Raw genomic sequence first — 14,708 nt, 5'->3', positions numbered from 1 at the left:
CAGCAGCCATGGAGAAATACTTGCAAGCTCTTCCATGTCTGACAGCGGTATCAGAGCAGACAAAAGCTATGGTACACCTGGGCTGCTCAGCACAAATTACTTCCTCCTGGATGTACACTTATTCTCGGTGGACTTTTCTGTGATCCTGGTCGCACTGTTCTGTTAGCAGCAGATTGTCATGTTGAGCTTCCAGAACTGTCCTGTGAGAAGCACGAGGAGGCAGATACCAGGATGTTTGCCCATATTGCATACTCAGCACAACATCTGCATCACGAACGGGCTGTGGTTGTGGCTACTGACACAGATGTAATCATGATGTGCATATATTACATCACACACATGGATAGCCTACAGGAGCTATGGGTAAAGAAGATGGATACCTACCTACCTGCTCATGCAATTGTGGATGCCCTGGCAGTGAAGTACAGTGTTGAAGCTTCAAATCTTTCATCCATACTCCTCAGCACCTATATACTAACCGGATGTGACACAGTGAGTTACTTTTACAGAAGAGGGAAAAGGCGTGCCTACAAAGCCACTGTTGATCAACTGAAGGATCTTCTGCCTCTGGGCCAATACGGTGACTCTGGGGAAAGTCTGAATGTTACCGAAGATGTTGTGATAGCAGCCAGACGATACATGGCTTCACTGTATGACAGGAGTGACTTCAGTGGTAACTTGGATGCACTGCGGGCCCATCTTTTTGGCAACGTCAAAGGAGACATGCGTTGCCTTCCACCTACTGAAGATGCCTTCCAATTACACCTTCTCAGAGCTCTGCATCAGTTGGTTATATGTAAGAGGGCACACATGTCTCAGCCAAATTACCCTGTGGCAACAAACTTTGGCAGAGAGCTTATCAGTGGTAAGCTAGTGGCAAAAATGATGCTGAAGGATGCAAAACCTGCACATTGCAAGCGCAGCAAATACTGCCACTGTAAGAAAAGCAAGTGTGCCCGAGGATGCTCCTGTGCAAGAGCCGGTGTCAAGTGTGTTATTGCGTGTCTCTGCACTGGGGACCCGAACAAATGTTCACGAGTTGAACTCACGCTCGAAGACAGTGAGAGTGAGTGAGTTAATCAGTTGTTTTTATTTTCCTGATCATTTTAAATTTTGTGATATTAGACGTATCTTTATTTTATTCAGCCAATGTTTTTCCTTTTTTACTAATACATAACAAATCTACTGTGCACAACTGTTTATTTTCCTATAAAAATATATATATGTTTTGAATTTGTTTTTTTGGGGGGGTACAGTTTTTTTCAACAACAAAAAAAGTCTCTGGGAATTTTGAGCACAAGGGTAATAAAGTCACCACAGTTTCTTTAATATAGGCTTGATTTTAATAATATTTTTTGTGGAATGACTATTAAGATTGTTGACAATAATGAGACATTGGCTGATGTCATAACCCATGGCAAAGTTGATTACTATTGAAGTAAAGATGAAAGTATTAGGAAAAATGCAAAAAACGGTTGTATTTTTTGTACAAAAAATGACTAAAAATCATTAGAAAAGGCTTTGTGAGTGTATTTTTTGACTTGGTGTTGTTCACATATGTGTTCTGTGTATCTGGGAATCATTTATTGACAGCCTAACCAACCTATTGAGCACTTAAAGAAAATAAACCTAGTTCGCGTCACACAGTCAAAAAATACAGGCTTCAGTATACAAAAATGGCCATAACTTTTTTTCGCAATGTTTCCAGCAGAGCAGGCCTCTCATTCTGTGGACCTTAATGACCAAATTAATAGAAAAAACACACAAAAAAAGTATAGCATGACATCACAGGTCCTCTCAAATTTTCAGTGACTGGATCCCCGACTAATATATTATATTATATTATAAATGCTCAGTCTCTCTTTATAAATGTCAGAATGAACCTGTAGTTTAGTTTTCGGCCACCTGTGTTCACCTTTTCAACACTATTTTGTATAAAGTTTACACAGTTATACAATCTGCAACTTTACTGAGGCAGCAGTATTAATAACAACACAAATAAAATGAAATACAACAAAATAAAAAACATTTGTAGCTTTTGTTTATTTTTCTACAGTTTGATGACTGGTGTTACGGTGTTACGACCGCCCTCTTGTGGTGACACTAGAAACTACAGTTTTGTTCCATTTAACAACATTATCGTGTGTAAATCATTTTAGCTACATAACTATTCATAAATTACAGACTGTAATTACATAAATTAATGTCAGAAGACAGATGAAGATTGTTTTTGCACTAATTTCCTCTCGAACAGACTCGTTGTTGTCGTGCCTTTTTAACTGTTTATTGTCGATTTATTTTGAAAGGAATAACAGGATGTACTTTTGTTATTTAATTCTTCTAACTTTACACGGAGTGCAGTTACCATTTATAACCACCAGAGGGCGAACTGTTGCAATCCTCATTGAAAAAACACCATAGAACAGAAATAAAGTATATTATACTATAACTTTATTATACTATAACCAGAACTGTCACCTCGAGGAAAACCCTTAAAAAAGAGAAGAGACGAGCGGAGAGGAGCCGAGTAAATGGAAAAGCCCCAGAGGCCGCGTCGTTCTGGGAGAGAACCATTTCATTGTTTTAAACAGTTATTTAAACATATGCATTGATGAACATTTGTTTAACACCTCTTGCATTTGTCCCCCAAACTGACTCCTTTAACCGTGAAACTGTGGTTTTGTGTTGCTTCTCACAGCAGGTATTTCTTTTTTTTTTTTTAATCTCAATTCTTTTATTTGTGTCAATTCTTCACCCGTTGCCACAAATCTTCACACACTCCTCAGCAGAAATCTTTCTACAAAACGGCAAGACATGAATCTACACTTTTTACACAGAATGCAGAAAACACAATAGGTTTCGAAATATCTAGCTCCCATTGGTCGTTTATGTCGTTGAAAGAAAATAGAGGTTATAGTAGGCTACATGAAAAGGAGTTCTTTGTATCTGCACTCGATTGCTCTTCCTCTGGAAGACCCGGATGTCTGGCAGAGTAAACCTGAATTTGAATTGTGAGAACTCAATGTAGATTCACTTTTTCAATGCAATGATTCAAATTAAACAATACAAATTCAAATTATGTGATTTAGATTCAGTTTTTTAATGCAATTATTCAAGTTGAGCAATTCAAATTCAAATATAAATTATTCAAATTCAGTTTCTAATGGCACATATTTCTGCCCATAAACCCATGCGTGCAGAGCACAATGGATTAGCAATCCATCGCCTTAACCACTCGGCCACCTCGTCAAGTGCTCATTAATCTAGTCCCTAATCAATTTCTGCTAATTAAATTAGTGCCTACTTAGTGTCATTCAACTACTCCTTATCAAATAGCCCTCATTTATCTCGCCCTTATTTAACTCGTTCTTGCTCATCTAAAACTCATTCAACAAGTCCATACTCCACTAGCCCTCATTCAACTCTTCTTTATTCAATTAATCCTTACTCATCTAGTCTCAATTCAACGATTACTTATTTAACTAGCCATTTTTCAACTAGTCCTCATTAAACTAGTCATCGATGATGCAGTTCAACTAGACATCAATGTGTGCTGTCTACACCTGTTTATATAGTGGTCTCTGTAGTCCAAAAACTAACCAGGTAACAGTCATATTTACATAGAACTGTTAGTTCTCCTCTTAATGGTTCATTAATACTAATATATCTGCACTTGTTTTACCTTTGACAACATATCGGTGTCTCACCTTTCCCTGTTCTTCATTCTTCCTTTTCTATCTCACTCCTCTTCTTGCTCTAACCACCTGTTTTTCAGCAGGTAGGTCTTCTCTCTGAAAGGGGGGTTGTTCCTTGCCAGTGTTTATTTGACAGTTGTTTGGGGTCATGTGATTGGTCTCTGGAAAGCACCTAGCTTGTATTGTATTGATGCTTTACTATATAAACAAAATGTAGCTTACAGGTATTGCTACTGAGCATCTTAGGTTATTTGAAGCAAAGGCAGTGTAGCAACCCAAGATTTTGAAGGAACAGGCTTGGAGTGTTTCCAGACGGGTGTAGTTTATTGAAGATTTGTGCATAGCACCAAAAACATCGAACACCGTGAAAACTGTGACACAAAATGACACAGGCAAATTAGCCTACAACAGGCACACACTATAAACAACAACTGCATATTAGCAGGCAATACAAAATGACAGAGTATATGAAATACTATACAAATCAATATATACAGTATACAAATGAATCGTACCTCGCTCCGCTGATCAAGGGTGCTAAGGGGAATCCTTGGAAAGCTGCCACCACTACTGTTGCAAAAAGCTAGTTAGCCATGAACTTTGCTGGCTACACAAACAAAAGCAGTCTTCTTTTAAATTAAAATTGCTGATAATTCTATCTCTAAATGGCACAAAAAGGCACACGATAACACTGTTAACCAATAATGAGTGGAGTGAAACAAAATTAAACCCTCATTAACAGTGGAGAGAAGACGTTAAAGATAAATTATTATGAGCTGTCTTTCTTGCTAATATCTCCTTCGAGGTCTCGTCTTTCTCTGAGCTCGACCTGAAGCGTGCACCCGGGAGTTACAAGGCACGAGAAATTTAAAGTGACAGTGCTCAATAAACACAACTCACAGCCACTTACAGGCAGCATCCGGCCATGTTGGGATACCACCAAAACATAGTAACTCCAAGGAACACCTCAAAGGACAGGAGACGCAAGCACGACGAGGATGGGATTTGAACCTATGCGTGCAGAGCACAATGGATTAGCAATCCATCGCCTTAACCACTCGGCCACCTCGTCAAGTGCTCGTTAACCTAGTCCCTAATCAATTACTGCTAATTCAATTAGTGCCTACTCAACTCGTCATCATTCAACTACTCCTTATCAAATAGCCCTCATTCATCTCACCCTTATTTAACTCGTCCTTGCTCATCTAAAACTCATTCAACAAGTCCATACTCAACTAGCCCTCATTCCACTCGTCTTTATTCAATTAGTCCTTACTCAACTAGTCCCAATTCAATGATTACTTATTTAACTAGCCATTATTCAACTAGTCCTCATTAAACTAGTCATCGAACATTTAGTTCAGCTAGACATCAATGTGTGCTGTCTACACCTGTTTATATAGTGGTCTCTGTAGTCCAACAACTAACCAGGTAACAGTCATATTTACATAGAACTGTTAGTTCTCCTGTTAATGGTTCATTAATACTAATATATCTGCACTTGTTTTACCTTTGACAACATATCGGTGTCTCACCTTTCCCTGTTCTTCATCCTTTCTTTTCTATCTCACTCCTCTTCTTGCTCTAGCCACCTGTTTTTCAGCAGGTAGGTCTTCTCTCTGAAAGGGGGGTTGTTCCTTGCCAGTGTTTATTTGACAGTTGTTTGGGGGGCATGTGATTGGTCTCTGGAAAACCCCTAGCTTGTACTGTATTCTTGCTTTACTATATAAACAAAATGTAGTGTACAGGTAATGCTACTGAGCATCTTAGGTTAGTTCTAGCAAAGACAGCATCCGGCCATGCTGGGATACCACCACTGCATAGTAACTCCAAGGAACACCTCAAAGAACAGGAAAAGCAAGCACGACGAGGATGGGATTTGAACCCATGCGTGCAGAGCACAATGGATTAGCAATCCATCACCTTAACCACTCAATGTTGTGCGGAATGTTGTGCTCCCGCATGTGCGCTCAAATCCAGGTTTATTGTGATGTTCAAAGAAACGTGCATTGATTTGGGCGTACGCACAGTTTTGAAAAACGCAAGAATTACACGCACAGATTCACATTGAAATCCACGCACTCTTTGTACATGAGGCCCCTGGTCCAGTCGGTGGTAGAGGGTGAAGGGAGAAGGTCACTGGCATCTGACCCAGAATCACTATTGACAACTCCTGAAAAGCCATGGTAGACCCAGAACAAACATGAGGACAACGTTAATTTGGTTACAGGCAATAATCTGATTGCTGTTGTCCATCTAAATATAGTTTATGGTCGGGATACCCCACCTACCTTAATGTGATTATCACTTACTGAAAATACTAACTTGATTAGTTTAATGTTGCTATTTACGTATACATTTCTTAATGCAACTCTTTCCTCCATCTGATTATGTTGGGAGTATTGTGGTCCATGTAAACGTAGTCAGTTGGAGCATCAGCTGAGGTAAGAATGGTTCCTTGGAGTCCGACCACAGCAGCTGTGTGTCGTTAGCCCGTTAAGCTGTGGTTGGTCAGAACTGTTCCCTGGCAACATTTAAAAACTCTCAGCTGTGCTGACTCCTTTACTTCTGACTTTCATTATGAAGACTGCAGGCTTCTTCCTGAGGTTTGGTACAGTCTTGGTTGGAAGCAACTGTTTCCAGCCGGTTTTAGAAGTTTCTGATGTTTTGTTCTTGTTTTTCAGGGTTTCCCTCTGTGTGTTGTTGATTGTGGAGTCATGCGGGATGCATTTGAAGGGTAGGCTATGGTTTGCTGAAGACATGGCATGTGTAGTTGTATCACACTCAGCTTAAATCTTCTGTTTTCTGTCCCCAGGATCAAAATCTCACCAACAGAGTGGTGGTGGCAGCGGTGCTGGTGGCAACTTTGCCTCCTACCAGGGAGCACCCACAGGTCATTCAGCACCAGTACTCTACAGTGCCCCTAGACTGGTATCTGCACCAGTATTTGTCCAAAACCCTAACCCCCCTCAGCTTGTTGGCTACACAACTCCAGTAGGGAGCAGCCTGGACTCGGCTGCTCCTGCTGTGGGATACTATGTTGGTACTGGGTCACTTGTGCCCCTTCAGGCTGGAGCTGTCGGTACTGGGTCACTTGTGCCCCTTCAGGCTGGAGCTGTCGGTACTGGGTCACTTGTGTCCCTTCAGGCTGGCGCTGTCGGTACTGGGTCACTTGTGTCCCTTCAGGCAGGCGCTGTCGGTACTGGGACTGCTGTGCCCCTTCAGGCAGGAGCTGTCGGTACTGGGTCACTTGTGCCCCTTCAGCCTGGCTATGTTGTCTCTGGTTCTTCTGTACCGTTTCAAGCAGGAGCTGTTGGTTCAGGACCGGCTGGAGCTGGTCAGTCTTGGCTACCAAATAAGTCTGATGCATCGTACTAGTCTTGTGGTTGGGTACTGTATCCTGACTTGTTTCTCCACAGAAACCGAGTGGGCTGTTCCTCCCCGAAGCTTGACTGAAGCAGCAGATGATGCCCAGACCATGGATGCCAGTGACTTTCTTCCATCACACCCTCTACCACCACCTGAACCGAGCTTCCAGGCAGGAGAAGCTGCCAGTGTTATGAGGGAAGCTGAACTTGGCAACTTCCAGCGGCAGACGGAAGAATTTGGCTATCCAGCTGACCAACTGGGCCAAGGGCAGCAGGGATTCACAAGTGTGGTGGTTCCCCAGTTTGGTGTGGGTGGTTTCTCGGCTTCCCCCAATCCAGACTTTGACTTCAAACTCCTGTATGGCCTGTACCCTCCTGGCACACAGACTACCTTCAGCCAGCACCATGAGAAGGGCAAAGACTACTCACAGGCCGTCCACTACTTGACAGAGCATGCTTCTGACGACCATGGTTCTGTGCAGCAGAAAAAGGTCTTCCAAGCTGCCTCCTAGACTTCTGCAGGAAATGCTTAGGTGTCTCAAGGCTGGCAGAAATATGTCCTCTGCATAAAAGATTCTGATCAGCTTTGGCCAATAAAAATTTTAACTTGTACATGGCTTTGTGGAATGCTTATTTATAATAAAGGTGATACAATGCTGTTGACTGATGTAAAATGCAGTTGTAGGTTACTCTTCCTCCCCACATCAATGCGTGTCCTGAAAGTCAGACATTACAAGCCATATCCTGAGGTTGGTAGCATTGCTGTGCAGTCTAAGCATGGATGCTGCTTAGACCTTCACTTGCAGAAGGTTGGCGGGGCCTCCACATGGCCATGGTTCCTGGGGAAAGTGCTGTAGACCAATATGGGACTGCTTGGAAATGCCCACATTGCAGCTTTTTAAAAGGTGGGTTTGTGGGACATGACTAAGCAAGAATCCCCCCAGTTGCAAAGCTCACCTCTTGAACTTGCACAGATTTCTTCACACGGGGAGCGGCTGATGGCTGTAAGCCTGCAGGCAGATGGCTGCACGCCAAGAGTTTCACCAATACAGCAAACATTGCCACAGTACATGGTATACTGCCACACTGGAGCATCACAAGTGAGCAGGCAATGGTTCAAATGTTCATGACAGGGGCTTCTCCACAAGGCTATGCAACAATTTCAAACAATTTTGCTGGTTTTTGGAAAACTGATTTAAAACCATAATTTGCTTGACTGAAAGGCCTTATCAGGGCAGGAATGGAAAAAAGGCATGGAAAAACTTCTGGCTCCTGGATTGTGAATTATCTGGCCAAAAGACCAGGGGCCTTATGTACTAAGAGTGTGGCGCACAAAAAACGTGCGTACGCCACTTTCAACGCTCACGGTCGGATGTACAAAGAATGACGTGAACTTAGAAAGTTGCGGTCTTTCATTCACACATCAAGGCTGTTGTACGCACTTTTCTGAGGTTTTGTCCGTTGGCGACACTCACTGGTGATGCAGTGAAGTGCAGAATATGAGGAAACGTAACGTCAACAATAAGTTCACGACCACGTGAAGGACAGTCCCGACATCAGCAGATAAATTACACAAGAGTGGAGCTGCAACAATCTCACAATCAACCACATGATCTGAACAAACAACTAAAGGCAGGAGAACAACGATGGAACCTGCAAATCCTGATGGAGCTTTGGCTCCGTTATAGAGGACCCTGCTGATGGCAGGATCAGGAGCGAGTCCTCAGGCACCACACCGATCTGCTGGTCCAGGACTAAGACTGGACCATCAGCTGGTTTAGTCTGGATCTGCTGGTCCAGGACTAAGACTGGACCATCAGCTGGTTTAGTCTGGATCTGCTGGTCCAGGAGTAAGACTGGACCATCAGCTGGTTTAGTCTGGATCTGCTGGTCCAGGAGTAAGACTGGACCATCAGCTGGTTTAGGTACCAAGAGGATCTTCTGGATCTCTGCCCTGAACTGGACCAGCTGCTCCGGTTCAGACCAACATGATGCTTCAGCTGGAGCTGCTGACAGGTCGAACATCTGTCTGTCGTCATGACGACCGTATAGGACGGGGACTGGAGATTAAAGCCAGATCCTAACATCCCATAACTGTGTCTGGACAGAAATACATTAAAATACATTTTGCAGCAAAAACCGGTTCTGTAAAGTTGTCTTAAATTAAAAAAAAAAGGTGTCACGGAAAGGTTGGTTGTGAACTGATGTGATTCAGCATGAAATAAGTTTTTATTGAATGTTTAGGCAACTTTCAGAGTCTGATATGGAGTCGGCTGCAGGTTCTGCAGGTCCAGAAAGTGTTTCTCCCGTGATGGACCGGTGTTGTGCCAAAAAGTGATTGCCTGCCAGAATCTTATTTCTTCTGATTTCTGGCCGCGGGAGCGCGCACAGCAGCCCGTTGAGCGAGAGCGCTACAACGTCAGAGTTTCAGATTATGAAACTCAAGAATGAGATCAAGTCAGATTTAGGCAGAAACAACTTTTCATTAACTGTATTTGGCCTTCAATCAATATTTGGCAGGTAAAAAGACCCATTTTCAGGGGAGAAATCAGATTCTGGGAGGCAATCACTCTTTGGCACGACGGGGATCTAGACCTGTCTCTCCTCCTGCGGATGAAACACTCCGAGTTACAGCAACTTTGCTCTTTATTTCTCACGTCACGTTTGCACCTCCATAATCCCGTCGGCACAAATTGTCTTTATTTCTGCAGCAGAGGAATCAGATAGTGATGCTTCATGTTAAATAAATATAAGTTTATGTTGTTCACATTGTTATACTTATGAGAGAGGTGATCGCGGACATCCATAATGTGTAAGACTCAATAAACGTGTGCATTGGTCTTAATCCGTTAGTATATAATATGCATGACAATAAAGCAGAACGAGGAGCCGTTTTTCATCCACCAAAAATTCTGTTGTCGGTTCTTAAAATACAAACAAGAAAAGCAGAGTGTAATGATGCACTAACGCTGCCCATAAACATTAACAAACCCGTACGATCATAATAAAACCACAACTCTTCACCGAACGCAACGCAAAGCAAAGAACACCATAATGTAGGTGTCAAACTGAATCCCAGAAGGGCCGGTGTCCTGCATGTTTTAGATGTTTCACTGCTTTAACACACCTGATTCTAATTAATCATCGTCACCAGCTTGTCATCAAAGTCTCAATAGTTCTGTTGATGACACAGTCACTTGTATCATGGTGCAATTAAGCAGAGAAACATCTAAAACCTGCAGGGACACCCAGCCGACACCCAGCTCAGAGCCGATGTTTTCTTTTTTTATTTGTTTTACCTGTTTTTGCACATTTCTTGTTAGGATGAGCAGTTTTTAATGGATAATTATCTTCATTATCATATTCAAACATATATTTGAGGGAGGAGACAAGGCGGAGTGTTGTGCTCCCGCATGTGCGCTCAAATCCACGCTGATTGGGATGTACAGAGAAACCTGCGTGGATTTGGGCGAACGCACAGCTTTGTACATAGGAATTTTTGCGTTCTTGTTAATTCCACGCACGGATTCAAGTTGAAATCCACGCACTCTTAGTACATGAGGCCCCAGGTTTTTGAGGCTCAACGGCTGCACATCAGACACCATGGCAAATTAACTCTCTAACTGAATCAGCACTCCCTTGCAGATAAAGTAACGTTAGCTGAGCATTAGCTCGCCAGCTCTACTTACCATTCTTTGTGCACCTTCAGATGTCGAACGAAGTTGGAAGTTGTTGCGTCTCCGTCTGTGATCTTTGACCCGCGTGTTTTGCACACCGCCATTTCTTTTTTTGTTCACCACCTCATAGTATTTGTACCCAAACGAAATTATCTTCGGTATCATTTTTGCAAACCGGCGCTTTGGTTACCATTTCTTCGTCATTGGTTGTCCTGCCATTTGATTGGATGCTGTCGCAACGTGGATCTAATTTGATTGGATGCTTTGCCAACTCGCACACACACAAATGCATACACACGCACACACACAAATGCATACACACGCACACACACACACACACACACACACACACACACACACACACGCACACACACACACACGCACACACACTCACGCACACACACACACACACACACACACACACACACACGCACACACACACACACACACACACACACAAAGAGCGCGTTCGTTATTAACATACTTTTTAATCTTTGTGTTTTGGTGAAAGTAGCAAGTCTTCTCAAGTTCAAGTCGAGTTGCAAGTCTTTTAACATTTTGTCAAGTCGAGTCTAAAGTCATCAAATTCATGACTTGAGTCTAACTCGAGTCCACACCTCTGGCGATTACTCTGTTCATGGTGTCGTAGACCGTGGTTTCAATCTCCTTCTGTGTGTTAGCCATCTCGGCCTGTGAGGAGCGGAGCTGTGTCAACTCACCGCTCAGTTCTTCTCGTAAAGCTTGTATGTCCGCGGTTGTCTGCGCGCGGAGAGACTCAATGTCATTTTTAACTCCTTGAGACGATGCCATGATTTCAGCCTTTATCTGTGTCAGCACCGTTTCTCTGGAAGTTTGAAGTTCCTCTCAGAGCATCTGCAGGGAGAGAGCGGCCTCGGGGCCAGGTGTCTTGCCTTGTGGGGTCGCTGCTGCTCTGTCGGCCATGCTGAGGCTGCCTCGTGTGAACGGAGTTATATATTGCTGTAACTGTGTCCCTTGTTGTTTCCCTTTTCGTGCGGGCATATCAAAGTTCTGTTACCAATAGGGAGTGGAGACCGGACCAGGATGAGTGGTTTTTGATGGATAATTATCCTCATTATCATATTCAATTGTATGTATTTGAGGGAGGATTGAGCGGAATGTTGTGCTCCCGCATGTGCGCTCAAATCCACGTTTATTCTGATGTTCAAAGAAACGTGCATTGATTTGGGCGTACGCACAGTTTTGAAAAACGCAAGAATTACACACATGGATTCACATTGAAATCCACGCACTCTTTGTACATGAGGCCCCTGGTCCAGTCGGTGGTAGAGAGGGTGAAGCGAGAAGGTCACTGGCATCTGACCCAGAATCACTATTGACAGCTCCTGAAAAGCCATGGTAGACCCAGAACAAACATGAGGACAACGTTAATTCGGTTACAGGCAATAATCTGATTGCTGTTGTCCATCTAAATATAGTTTATGGTCGGGATACTCCACCTACCTTAATGTGATTATCACTTATTTACTGTTTTTTAACGTATTTATTCTTTTTATATTGTAACGTGTCCTTATGGGAATGTGTGAATGTGGTTGTGAGCCCTGTCCCTGCCTGTCACCATTGGGACAGACAATAATGTATTCTATTCTATTCTATTCTATTCTTACTGAAAATACTATCTTGATTAGTTTAATGTTGCTATTTACATATACATTTCTTAATAGAACTCTTTCCTCCATCTGATTATGTTGGGAGTATTGTGGTCCATGTAAACGTAGTCAGTTGGAGCATCAGCTGAGGTAAGAATGGTTCCTTGGAGTCCGACCACAGCAGCTGTGTGTCGTTAGCCCGTTAAGCTGTGGTTGGTCAGAACTGGTCCCTGGCAACATTTAAAAACTCTCAGCTGTGCTGACTCCTTTACTTCTGACTTTCATTATGAAGACTGCAGGCTTCTTCCTGAGGTTTGGTACAGTCTTGGTTGGAAGCAACTGTTTCCAGCTGGTTCTAGAAGTTTCTGATGTTGTGTTCTTGTTTTTCAGGGTTTCCCTCTGTGTGTTGCTGATTGTGGGATGCATTTGAAGGGTAGGCTATGGTTTGCTGAAGACATTGCATGTGTAGTTGTATCACACTCAGCTTAAATCTTCTGTTATCTGTCCCCAGGATCAAAATCTCACCAACAGAGTGGTGGTGGCAGTGGTGCTGGTGGCAACTTTGCCTCCTACCAGGGAGCACCCACAGGTCATTCAGCACCAGTACTCTACAGTGCCCCTAGACTGGTACCTGCACCAGTATTTGTCCAAAACCCTAACCCCCCTCAGCATGTTGGATACACAACTCCGGTAGGGAGCAGCCTGGACTCAGCTGCACCTGCTGTGGGATACTATGTCGGTACTGGGTCACTTGTGCCCCTTCAGGCAGGAGCTGTCGGTACTGGGTCTGCTGTGCCCCTTCAGACAGGAGTTGTCGGTACTGGGTCTGCTGTGCCTCTTCAGGCAGGCGCTGTCGGTACTGGGTCACTTGTGCCCCTTCAGGCAGGAGCTGTCGGTACTGGGTCACTTGTGCCCCTTCAGGCAGGAGCTGTCGGTACTGGGTCACTTGTGCCCCTTCAGGCAGGAGCTGTCGGTACTGGGTCACTTGTGCCCCTTCAGGCAGGAGCTGTCGGTACTGGGTCACTTGTGGCCCTTCAGGCAGGAGCTGTCGGTACTGGGTCACTTGTGGCCCTTCAGGCAGGAGCTGTTGGTACTGGGTCACTTGTGCCCCTTCAGGCAGGAGCTGTCGGTTCTGGGTCACTTGTGCCCCTTCAGCCTGGCTATGTTGTCTCTGGTTCTTCTGTACCATTTCAAGCAGGAGCTGTTGGTTCAGGACCGGCTGGAGCTGGTCAGTCTTGGCTACCAAATAAGTCTGATGTATGGTACTAGTCTTGTGGTTAGGTACTGTATCCTGACTTGTTTCTCCACAGAAACCGAGTGGGCTGTTCCTCCCCGAAGCTTGACTGAAGTAGCAGATGATGCCCAGACCATGGATGCCAGTGACTTTCTCCCATCACCCCCTCTACCACCACCTGAACCGAGCTTCCAGGCAGGAGAAGCTGCCAGTGTTATGAGGGAAGCTGAACTTGGCAACTTCCAGCGGCAGACGGAAGAATTTGGCTATCCAGCTGACCAACTGGGCCAAGGGCAGCAGGGATTCACAAGTGTGGTGGTTCCCCAGTTTGGTGTTGGTGGTTTCTCGGCTTACCCCTATCCAGACTTTGATTACAAACTCCTGTATGGCCTGTACCCTCCTGGCACCCAGACTACCTTCAGCCAGCACCATGAGAAGGGCAAAGACTACTCACAGGCCGTCCAGTACTTGACAGAGCATGCTTCTGACGACCATGGTTCTGTGCAGCAGAAAAAGGTCTTCCAAGCTGCCTCCTAGACTTCTGCAGGAAATGCTTAGGTGTCTCAAGGCTGGCAGAAATATGTCCTCTACATAAAAGGTTCTGATCAGCTTTGGCCAATAAAGATTTTAACTCGTACATGGCTTTGGGGAATGCTTATTTATAATAAAAGTGACAAAATGCTGTTAACTGAGGTAAACCAAAATTAACAATGTAAAATGGAATGTAGGTTACTCTTCCTCCCCACATCAATGCGTGTCCTGAAAGTCAGACATTACAAGCCATATCCTGAGGTTGGTAGCATTGCTGTGCAGTCTAAGCATGGATGCTGCTTAGACCTTCACTTGCAGAAGGTTGGCGGTTGGCAGGGCATCCACATGGCTGTGGTTCCTGGGTAAAGTGTTGTAGACTAATATGGGACTGCTTAGAATTATCACATTGCAGATAAAATGTATTTTAAAAGGTGGTTTGTGGGACATGACTAAGAAGCAAGAATTCCCCCCCCCCAGTTGCAAAGCTCACCTCTTGAAACTTGCACAGATTTAGTCAAACGGGGAGTGGCTGATGGCTGCCTGCAGTCAGATAGCTGCACGCCAAGAATTTCACC

General features: G+C 44.1%; 1 non-coding gene across 1 annotated transcript; it reads right to left on the bottom strand.

Moving 5' to 3' along the window:
• Positions 1-4,685: 4,685 nt before the first annotated feature.
• Positions 4,686-4,767, bottom strand: trnas-gcu (transfer RNA serine (anticodon GCU)). The gene has a single exon. It is a non-coding gene; the product is annotated as a tRNA-Ser (tRNA).
• Between the last annotated feature and the right edge of the window lie 9,941 nt (positions 4,768-14,708).

This window comes from Cololabis saira, chromosome 23, assembly GCF_033807715.1.
Source record: "Cololabis saira isolate AMF1-May2022 chromosome 23, fColSai1.1, whole genome shotgun sequence".
In the NCBI taxonomy this organism is placed as follows: Eukaryota; Metazoa; Chordata; class Actinopteri; order Beloniformes; family Belonidae; genus Cololabis; species Cololabis saira.
This window is presented reverse-complemented; position numbering and strand designations above follow the sequence as displayed.